General features: G+C 37.2%; 1 protein-coding gene across 2 annotated transcripts in view; it reads left to right on the top strand.

Annotated features, from left to right (window-relative positions):
- Positions 1–11,605, top strand: part of LOC122796566 (F-box/LRR-repeat protein 2-like) — a 1,765,375-nt gene that overhangs the window by 285,324 nt on the left and 1,468,446 nt on the right. The window lies entirely within an intron of this gene.

The following is an 11,605-nucleotide window of genomic DNA, read 5'->3' as shown; positions in this document are numbered from 1 at the left end:
GAAATAGTGGTTTCTAGATCCTACTTGGGTGATGTAATTGGCGTCTAAATCCCAGGACTCACTAAGGCGAGAGAGCAATTTTCTGTCCTGACCAGAACTTTAAATATTTTACAGAACTGCATTAAAACAAATACTGTAACCAATACAGCATAATATAAAAATATAAGAAATAAACCACAAAACTTACTTTTCCCACAGTAAAGTCTGTTTCATGGCAGATGGTGCTCAGTCAGATTTCTGTTAAGCATTAGAAGAATTTCTTTTTAAATAGAAGTACTAGTCTCTAGATCATTTTTGGGTCTAAAGTAATTTGCTTTTAAATGCTAGGACTCACTAGAAGAAACAATTCTCTTTTCTTTTACACAGAACTGTTAATACTTTAAAACACTGCATTAAAATAAACATTGCAACCCACATAAAATATAAGAAATGATATTAAGGAAAATAAACCAAGAAACTTTAACTTTCCTGCTTAGGAGTCTGTTTCATGACATAGAGCGTTCAGCCAGACCTCTTTTGAAAACATATTCTTGCCTTTTTTTGGAATAAAAATAGTGGTTTCTAGATCCTACTAATGTCAGTGGTAATTAGCTTCTAAATCCAAGGACTAAGAGAGATAGTGCACTTCTCTGCTAACCAGAATTTGTAATGACACAGTGCAATCTAATCTAAATAATATAGCAAACAGTACAATGAAAATAAAATTAGAAACTTACCCTATCCACAAAGCAGTCATTTTTATAGCCAAGGCTGCTGTTTGATTTCTGATGTGAACCCTAGAATGTTTTCTTTCTCTTTTAATATAAATAGTGCTCTCCTGATCATCATCAATTTCCCTATAAAACCTAGGACTGATTAGGAGAGAGATTTTTTTCTCTTGACCAGAACATTTAATACTTTAAAGCGTTGCTCTAGCCATAAGTACTGCACCAACACAAAATAATATGACAATGCAAGGAAAGCACACAAGTATCACTTACCTTTTCCACACAGGAATCTGTTTTATGGAATCGAGTGTTCAGTCATACTTCTCATACAAACATGAAATTGCTTTATTTTTTTACTAGAAATACTAGTGTTTAGATCTTCATTGGGTAACCGGTAATTTGCTGTTAAATCACTGCATTGAGTAGGAGAGTTAGAATTCTTGTCTCCTAACCAGAACTTTGAATACTTTTAAGCACTGCACTAAAAATAAAGCATGCATCCTGCACTAAATATAAAGATACAGAAAACAAAACGAGAAACTTAACTTTCCCAGAGAGCAATCATTTTTATAGGAGAGGTTGTTCAGTCAGATTTCTCTTGAAAGCCTTGGAATGCTTTCTTTCTCTCTAAGTAGAAACACTAGTCCCTAGATCCCCCTTGGGTCACTGGTAATCAGCTTTTAAATCCTGGGATTCACTAGGTGAGTTAGCAAAAGCACTGCAATAAAATAGACACTGCAGCACACACAAAATAATTTAATAAATAGTGTAAGAAAAAGAAAAAAATTTGCCTTTCCCCACACAGGAGGCTGTTTTATGGTAGATGTACATTCAGATTTCTCATAAACCTTAGAATATTTTTTGTCTTTAAATAGAAATATTAGTCACTAGTTCTCACTCAGGTCACAGATAATTAGCTTCTAAATTCTAGTACTCACCATGAGATGTAGCATTGTTCTCTCGTAGACTGAACTTTTACTACTTTAAATCACTGCACTAAAAATAAAAATAGTAACTGCACAATATAAGAAAAATAAACCAAGAAACTTGCTTTTCCCACACAAGAGTCTTTTATGGCAGAGAGCATTCATTCACACTTCTTAAAACATTGTAATGTTTTCTTTTTGAATAAAAATACTGTTTCTAGATCCTCCTCAGGTCACTGGTAATTAGCTTCTAAATAGAATGAATGAATGGGAGAGACATAGCTCTTTTCTCTTCTATCAAGAACTTGTAACTGCACTGAAATAAACAGTAAATAATATAGGAAACAGTATAAGGAAAATAAGATACAAAACTTAACTTTCCCACATAGTAGTCATTTTCATAGGTAGGGCTGTCCAGTCACATTATGGTTGAAAACCCTGTATTGTTTTTTTAATAGAAGTAGTGGTCTCTACATTTATAAATCCTAGGACTCACTAGGAGAGATAATGTTGTGTGCTCTTAACCAGAACTTTTAATACTTTAAAGCAGTACATTAGAAATAAACACTGCAAAGGAAACAAAATAACATAAAAAAGTAAAGAGAAATCAACCAAGAAACTTATCTTTCCCCACACAGAAGTATTGTTTATGGCAGAGAGTGTTCATTCATTGGAATGCTTTATTATTGAAAAAAAAGATACTGGTCTGCAAATCCCTGTGCAGTCACTGGTAATTAGCTTCTATATCCAAGGACTGACCAGGACCACCTTCCTTAGGTCACTGTTGTATTACGCCATTTCTATTGGGTTATCAAGCCAAAATAACCTGGACGTCCAGCCAGGGTACCAATGCCAAAACCTTCTATACTGCCATATGTCCAATGTATGGAGTAAGCCTGTGGGCATACAGGTACATAAGTGGACGTCTGAAAGCGAGTTCCTCAGACTTTTCTTGCATCCAGTATCATGTGGTCATTGACATCATCCGTGCCTTCACTTTTTCATATAAGTGCGCCATTGGGGAATATTCCTTGTTTTCTTTTTATTTTGGTGGTTTAATCTGTTAGATGCCAGCTAAGAGGGGAAAGTACAGTTGTGTTGGGCAGATTCTTTATAAGGATCTCCACACCCAGTGTCTGTTTTGTCATGGAGTTGAACATAACTATAAGAATTGTCAGGTTTGTTAGTCATTTGTCCCAAAAACCCTCTCTACATGTCTTTCCTCTCTAAATACCTATTTAGAGACTGGTGTCATACTAACAGAATCCTATTCAAACAGAAATTCCTGCAATTCTTTCTTGTATGTGTGAGTTCTTAAGAGCTAGTTTAGCATACACATCTGTTAAGGTACATTTATCAAACATTTCTGCATATATGCCATTAGATCCACCACTGCTTTTTAGACTTGAGGTCAAACAGTTTCACAAGGGCATCCTTCATTTGAACATAACTAGGAGGGGTATTTCCCCCTCTGTGAGACCTTAATGTTGTCTTTGAAAAACAACAAAGTTGTCTCCAGAAATCACAAGATGTACTAATAAAGTAAAATGTATCAAGTTTTTATTCAAGGTTAAGCCCTTTCGCCCTTATAACTTTTAAGGACTTTGTCAGACCAACTAATCTAATGCATCCTAATTAATTAATTAAGTAATTAATTAATTGACTGATTAATTAATAAATATTTTAAAGCTGTAAAACATCCTTTTAAAGAAATTTTGATAAATATTGTTAAAAATTTGTAAAATAGTAATAACTATATAAAACTGACTTTTAAAGAACAAATAATAACGATAATTTATAATTAATACATCACTCATGTGAAATAAAATTCTTATAACTTCATAGCACAAAGCTTAACAGCACTTATAATAGATACATTGCCATTAAGCCATGGTGGGTCTAGTGCATTAAGTTGCAACTGCCACAACAGTTCTTTAAAAATCTATGACTGTTTCCCATGGTGTACCCCTCAGGTTCCTATTAAACTTTTCCAGTATTGCAAAAAGAAACTTGTTACATCCATCACAAGCCATTTTGTGCTTAAAATATTTTTTCATTACTTCTTTTGCTGTCGTAATTATGTTCATACATAAAGTTCTGTCAGTTTTAGCTATGTGGAAGGTGTCACAATAGTCACAAACAGCAGTATATACAATGCCCATCGTCATACAATTACAGCCATCTGGTAATGAGATTTTAACTTGTCGATTGCATAAATTTAAAGTATCATGTAACAAAATAAAGGTGCATTGATTACATCGGCCACACTTTTTCATGCTATGAGAGGGAGCTGTTCTTGTAGGATCCCTGGTCCTCGAAAATAGCTTTTTAAGTTTTTACCCCTCTTAAAAACTTGATCATTTTTTCTTTATTTGCATGTCCTGTGATTCATGGAGGCAACTTTGTTGTTGTTCTTTTTATTGTATGCCTTACCACTTGTGTTATTTGTCTTTTAAAAACTTACTTAGCCACTGTTTGAACCAGTGGTTTCCTCTTCTATGAAATTCTCTACATGGAAAATCATTCTACTAGTGGCTGTTGCTTCTGCTAGAAGGGTTTCTAGGCTTCAAGCCCTTATGGCCTGTCCACCATTCCTCATTTTTCATAAAGGTAGGTTTTCTCTGAGGGTCAATCCTTCCTTTATGCCTAAAGCTTCAATGAGTTGTTCCTCAAACAGGTCATTAATTTTCCCACCTTTTTTCCTAACCCTCAAAACAAAGATGAAAGACTTTTACATTTACCTTACCTGGGCATGCACAGGCAACAAATAGTTTATCTGGATAAAACTAAATACATTCAAAAAACTGAACAGCTGTTTGTTTCCTTCTTGGAGGCCAAGGTTGGTAACCCTGTCTGTAAGCAATCCTTTGCTATCTGATTTCACAGTCTATTTCCTTTTGTTATGTCCACCTTGGTAAATCCATATCTTTTCCAGTTGTGGCCCATTGCACTAGAGCAGTTACTTCCTATGCAGCTCTTTACAGAGGAGCTGATTCCAGGACTATTGTAGAAGCAGCCATTTGATCTTATGTGCACTCTGTCATGGAACATTAAAGTGTAGATGCTTTCTCAAGATGCAGAACCTTCCTTGCTAGATCTGTTCTCGCTGGATTAATTGACAGTTCCTCTATGTCTGATCCATCCCCCCTGTTTTAAGTGTTAAGCTTTTTGAAATCATCCAGTAGTACTGGAGTACTGCAACAGTTGTCTAAGGAAGGACATAGTACATTTGTACAAGAACTTCCCATAGCAATAGATGTCCTGATCACTGTTGCTTTAATGCTTCCCACCCTTCTTTCCCCCTTTTACCTGTTAGTGTATTGTCCTATTTTCTTTTGGACCAAGGAGAAGCCATTCTCTATCTTCCCCTTCTCTTAGCGGACCTTTTCACATTTTAATTTTACTTTTCCTCTGGTATCTCCAGGTCTCCTGGTTTTGAGATTTTCTGAGGATCTCACACTCATATGTCCACTTATATACCCTTACGCCAATAGGCTTACATCATATGTCAGACGTATTGCTGTCTGGAAGGTTTTGGCTTTGGTACCCAACTGGATGTCTAGGTTATTTTAGTGAGATAACGCAGTAGTACTGGAATACTGCAGCAGTGATCAGTAGGATGTCCACTGTTATGGTATGTCCTTACACAACTGTACTTTCTCGCCTAACTAAAAGTTGTAACTAGTAAAAATAAACACTGCAACCAGGACTAAATAGTATAGGAAACAATGTAAGGAAAATTTAAAATAAGACATTTACCTTTCCAAGATAGCAGCTATTTTATAGGTTAAGCTGTTCAGTCAGATTTCTGTTGAAAACCCTGGAGTACTTTCTTTCTCTTTAAATAGAAATAGTGGTCTCGAAATCTTCCTTGTGTGACAGGTAATTTGCTTTTAAATACTTGGACAGTGTAGGGGATACAGCATTGTTCTCTCCTAACCAGAACTTTTAATGCATAAAAGCACTGCACTAAAAATAAACACTGCCACACAGACAGTAATACAATAAACAATATAAGGAAAATAAACCAAGAAACTTACCTTTGTCACACAAGAGTCTTATTTTATGACCGCGATTGTTCAGACGTCTCTTAAAAACACTGAAATGCTTTCTTTCTGAATTTAAATGCTGGTGTCTAGATCCTCCTTAGGTGATAGGCAGTTTATTTTTAAATCATTGGACTAACTAGGAGAGATAGTACTCTTATTTCCTAATCACAACTTTTAACATTTTTAGCAGTACAAAAAAAAATAAATTGTGTAACCCACACTAAATAGTAGAAGAAAGAATATATGAAGAAATAAAATAAGAAACTCATCTTTCCCATGTAGCAGTCATTTGTATAGGAGAGGCTGCTCAGTCAGATTTCTCTTGAAGACCTTGGATTGCTTTCTTTTTAAATAGAAATACTGGTCTCTAGATCATCTTCTGGTCACAGTTATTAGCTCTGAAATCCAGTAACTCACAAGATGAGGTAACATTCTTCTCTACTAACCAGAACATTTAATACTTATAAAGTACTGCACTAAAAATAAATACTGCAATCAACACAAAGTAATATAAAAAAGTATGAAAATGAAAGAAACATTGCCATATTTATGAAAAGAGAGGTTGGGACAGAAAACAAAAAAAAAGGTGTTTCATATGAAACTGCCTGCTGTTCCACATTAAACAGAAGTGACTCTGCTTTGCTGTTTATGATTGGCTCATATGCCAGCATACGAGTCAATCAAAAATCGCATAGCAGAGCCTCTTCTGTTCATTGCGGATCAGTGGGCTGCATTCGCCAGGATTTTAAGAGGCAGTGCAGGGCTGAGGATTGGGTTGCTAATCTCGGGACAGTCCCGCACAAATAGGGATGTCTGGCAACCCTACCTTTCCCCCACCTTTACTGCTCAGTCAGATTTCTCTTGAAAAACATTGGAAGGCTTTCTTTTTAAATACAAATACCAGTCTCTAAATCCTTCTTTGGTCAGAGGTAATTAGTTCTAAGAGAGACAGCATTCCACTCCAAACCAGAGCATTTAATACTTTAAAAAACTAAAATTAAAGAGAGCAACCCTCACAGTATTGTATAAGAAACAATTTAAGGAAAAATAAACAAACTTTCTTTTTCCACGTAAGAGTCTGTTTTATGTGTTCAGTCAAATGTCTCATAAAATCCTTGGAGTGCTGCTTTTTTTAATAAAAATAATGGTGTTTAGATTATTCTTGCATGATAAATAATTTACTTCTAAATTATTGGACTCACTAGGAGAGACAGCACACTTCTCTCTTAACCAGAACTTTTAATACTTTTAAGCACTGTACTACAAATTAAGCATGCAGCCCACACAGATATCATAAATACTGTAACACCCTGACCCAATGTGCAGAAATGGGGGAAAAAAGAGTTTTGTGCATGGTGCCACAGTAAGAATGACCATCTTCATGACAGTCTGCCAAAAAATGTAATAATGTGACTATAACTGGTAGGTCACCTGTGAAAAGTATTTGAGATTGCAGTCAAAAAAAGAGGTTGATGTCTAGTTGGAAAAGGAGAAAAGTACCCAAGAAAAAGGAAGACTTGACATTAATACAGACGCAGATGAGCCAATAGGAAATTAAAATGTTGGAGAAAGTAACTGAAAAAGACTTTGGACAGTGTGCTGTGTCAAGAAGGGAAAATAGAAGTTGATGGCTTGAATGAGCACTTCCATTCTGCAAGACTTAATAGAAGAAAATGAAGGGCTTAGAGTTTGAGCAGAAGTGGCAGAAACAAGACTTGACTGTCTGGAAATGAATACATTGGATTTGGAAGACAGAGAAAGGTAAAAATTTTGAATTTTGCTGGTGGTCGAGAGAGGTTTGAAGGGGTAAACTGTCAAGCAATGGTAAAGAAACTTCGAGAAATTGATTGTAATCTGAGCTGATGCCCTGCACATAGAATATGCACATAGGTCTGGGCCACTATATAGTATCCGGTCACCAGGTAGTTCTATCATTGTGCGATTTGTCTCATTTGAATTACAAAGGAAGCTGCTTCAAGACCTGTGGAAACCCGGTACAGTACTTAAGACTGAGTGCAACCATATATCCATGGATCAAGACTTTTTGTATGAAACACTGTCAAATAGAAATGCATTTATCCCAGTCATTAAGGTTGTTAAGGAGAAATGATTGAGGTGGAGGTTGATTTACTCTTATACACTGAAAATATTTTCCAGGATTTGGTAAAGGTTTTTTTTTGTAATCTGAGCAATGCCTTGGAATTTTTAAGAAATTGAAAGCAGAGGAAGGGTGTACTGGAGGGCAGAGTTACAGTTATTAGAGCAGTTGGGAGGAGATTGAGGAGGAGAGGAATAAAAGATGAGTGAAACTGGATTTTCCCTATGTTCATGAAACAGCAAAAATTAAATGAAAAAGTGGAATTGATCAAAGAAAATTAGTGTAGGTAGAGCGAGAAGTCCACTGACAGAACAAAATAATAATACAAAAGCAGTAAATAACAGTATTGGACAGACCGAATGGACTTTGATCAGATACAGATACTGTAGCTATATATTTTAATTATAGAATGTTCTTGTGTTTGTTGGAGAATAAGAGGGGAACACTATGAGGGAAGAGGCAGGGAATGGACAGAGTGGAACACTGAGGGAGGCAAGACGCAATGAATACTTTTGAACTGTCATGAAGTAATTCAAAAACCGAGTAAAGGACAAAAAACACAACTTTTATCAAATTCAATCTCTATAACTATGTAATTGTTAAAACTTGCTTTTTTTCTTTGTTTTTTGTAAATGGGTGAATAAGAAGTAATATGGCAGAAAATGGATGGTTGTGGAATATAGAGGGAAGTAAGAGAAACTGAGAACCAGAACAAAACTAAATGAAATTAATGGAACCTACAAGCAACAGTCCACAGCAGCTACAATTCAAAGGATTTATTAAGTGCTTTTGTCAGCTCAATCACCTGACTTCTTCAGAATAATTGTGTGAAAAAAATCAAAGCCATATTTATACAAAAATAAAATCACATGACATTATGCAAGCTTTTAGCTGTTACATCAATTAAAATCAATGACCCATACACATTTATAAACATATAAATAATAAATACTCTACTAAATAAAATAACTACTTATTGAAACCAACCAAAAAAAGACCGTAGCTTTAAATAACTACTGATACTAATGTTGTCATTGAGTCCTGGAGTGGATGTGGCATTGAGTTTGATTTGCCACCATAATTCTTTAAAATTAAGAACTTCCTCCCAAGGACCTCCCCTTAGATCTGGTGTAACTTTGTCAATAACTAAAAATCTAATTGCTTGATTGGGGTATTCTACACTGTGCTTGCTTAAGGCACTATTTGCATTACCAATTCTGATGTCCCGGATGTGCTCATAAATCCTGTCTTTAAAACTTCTCTTAGTTTAACCAATGTAAAACCCGGCACATTGACAGCAGAGTGCAGCATAAACCACCCCTTTTGTAATGCAAGAGTAATTCCCTCTTGCCTTCACCTTAAAACCATTAATGACCACCTTGTCTGTTGAGAAAATGTGAGCACACTGTGCACAAAATCCACAAGCTTTAGAACCCTTACCATACTTTGTTCCTTCATTATTCATACTTTGTAACAAATCTTTGAAAGTTGTAACCCTCCTAAAAATAATAATAGGTGAGATCCCTAGTTTGTCCGTGACCCCTATTTGACTGCTTAACAGAGTCCAATTTTTACTTAAAATGTCAAAAGATGTCACTACAGTCCATAGAATACCTAGTAATGAACGATGTAACTGGAAATGAACCTTGCTCAACTTCATTACAAGCAGCTGAAGTAACTGAAACATGCTCATGACAGTCAATAGCCCCCTTCAATAAAGGACTAAATAATCCTGAATTTATTTTCCTGATAACTTCATCCATAGCTCTCTCTCTAAGGTCAAGGGGGGTTTGTTAATGTTGCATATTAGATTTAGGCCTTTCGATCAGTAATGCAAATATGGAGCATGTCTAGTAGGGCAGGATCTGAGATTGCTTTGTAGGCAAGACGCAGATCATCTCTGAGCAATCTGTATGATAACGAGTAGCGTGATAGTGATTTGAGCCTGTCCACATAGGACAGGTGTTGGAGGCCATGGATTCTCTTTGTGAGCTATTTCTGTGGGCTTTCCAGTTGGTGCAGGTGTTTGGAGAGATACCTACCAAACAGGATGTTGTACTCGATTATTGGTCTAATGAAGGAAGAGCACAGAAAGGTAATAACCTCCTTTTTTCTGGATGCAGTCCCTTTACTTATGAGATGAACCAAGTAAAAGGCTTTTCTGACCACTGCTGCTACATGTTGGTCAAATGTGAGATTGTTGTCAAGCTGTGTACCCAGGTCTCTCACCACAGGTTGTGTCCATTGATGTGGTAATCAGTAAGGACCATGTTTTTGCTGAATGGGATGATAATATATATATTTTTTTGCATTTAACTTAAGGCCAGGATTTTGGCAGCAGTCATTTTCTGCTGTGAGACCCACTTGTAGTATGTTAAATTATTTGGGGAGTCAATGACAGCAGCCAGCTTACAGTCGTCTGCAAACTTGGTCAGCTACAGGCCTTTTGTCTTTGTCTGGACCTCTGAGAAGTAGATGCCAAATAGAAGAGGTCCCAGGACAGATCCCTGGGGAACGCCACTAGTGACAAGTCTGCTGTTGGAGGTGGAGGCACCTATTCTGACCTTGTGGGTCCTATCGGTGAGCCAGTTGGCCACCCACCTGATGAGATAGGTATTTATGCCGAAAAAGCCAACCAGGTTCAACAGGCAAGATCTGCCCTTGAGAAATCCGAACTGTGTGGGGTCAAGTGCTTGGAGATTGCCTATGTCCTTGTTTATGAGGTCCATATTAATACACTCCATGGCCTTGCAGATCGGACTTGTCAAGCTAATGGGGCGATAGTTTCCAGGGTCAATATTGGCACCACCTTTGTACAAAGGGATGACAATGGCAGTTCTCCACTCTGCTGTAATGAAGCCTGTACTTGGGCTATGGTTGAACAGGGTGCTCATTGGTGAGGCTAGTTCTTGCTGTAGATGGTGCAAAATACAGCCAGGGATACTATTGGGTCCCATGGAATCTGTGTTTGTGCCTTGGATAGAGCCTTTAACACTTGATCTACAGAGATGTGAGGTGCGGAACAAGTATCGGGGATGTCAAATGGGCCTTTGGTAGGGACAGGGGCCTGAAGTTTGCACTGAACCTATCTGCTAGCAGGTTGGCTAAGTCAGCAGGATCAGTTTAAGTGGTACCATTAAGAACTAATTCAGAACAAACCTGGGCTTTGTCATGGAGGTTTCTGATGTAACTGAAAAAGGCTTTGTGGTTACCCTTTGTTTTGAAGGCTAGTTTTGATTCATAATTGGCTTTTGAGGTTTTCATTAGTGATCTAGTTTGCTTGTTAAGGCTAAGGAGGGAGCTTTTCCAATTGGGAATTTGTGCCTTTTTACCCCTGGATAACAGTTTCTTCCTTTTGTTGTAAAGCCTGTTAATAGAGGATGTCCACCAGATAGGTTTGTGTTTCATTAAGGAGCAGGTTTTAGTTCTGTTGGGTATGGTTAAGTCCATGCACTTTACAGGTGCTTGTATACTGCACTGGCGTACTGTTCAGCATAGTTGCCTGCATCCTCTGAGGGGGGGCAGTGGTGTGAAGCTACTGATACCCTTCCTTACCTCACCAGGAAAGAACTTACTATGAGGATGGTACAGCAGTCACCCATGTTGGTGAGAACCAAGTTTGGAATGTTATCTCCCCTTGTGGGAATGAAACAAGCTGGTCTAGTTCATTAGAATTGATGAAGTCAAGGAATTGTTGGGTGAATGCATTAGAGCAGGATTAGTTCACCCAGTCTGTGGTGGGGTAACTGAATTCACCAAGGATCAGGGTGTACCTTGATGGAGTCAAGTAGGTCCAGGTAGGAGGAGCAGGTGTCCTGAGTCATG

The sequence above is a fragment of the Protopterus annectens genome, chromosome 3.part0, assembly GCF_019279795.1.
Source record: "Protopterus annectens isolate FY-2018-M chromosome 3.part0, PAN1.0, whole genome shotgun sequence".
Lineage (NCBI taxonomy): Eukaryota > Metazoa > Chordata > Ceratodontiformes > Protopteridae > Protopterus > Protopterus annectens.
The sequence above is the reverse complement of the archived record's forward strand: the minus strand, read 5'-3'. Positions and strand labels throughout refer to the sequence as shown.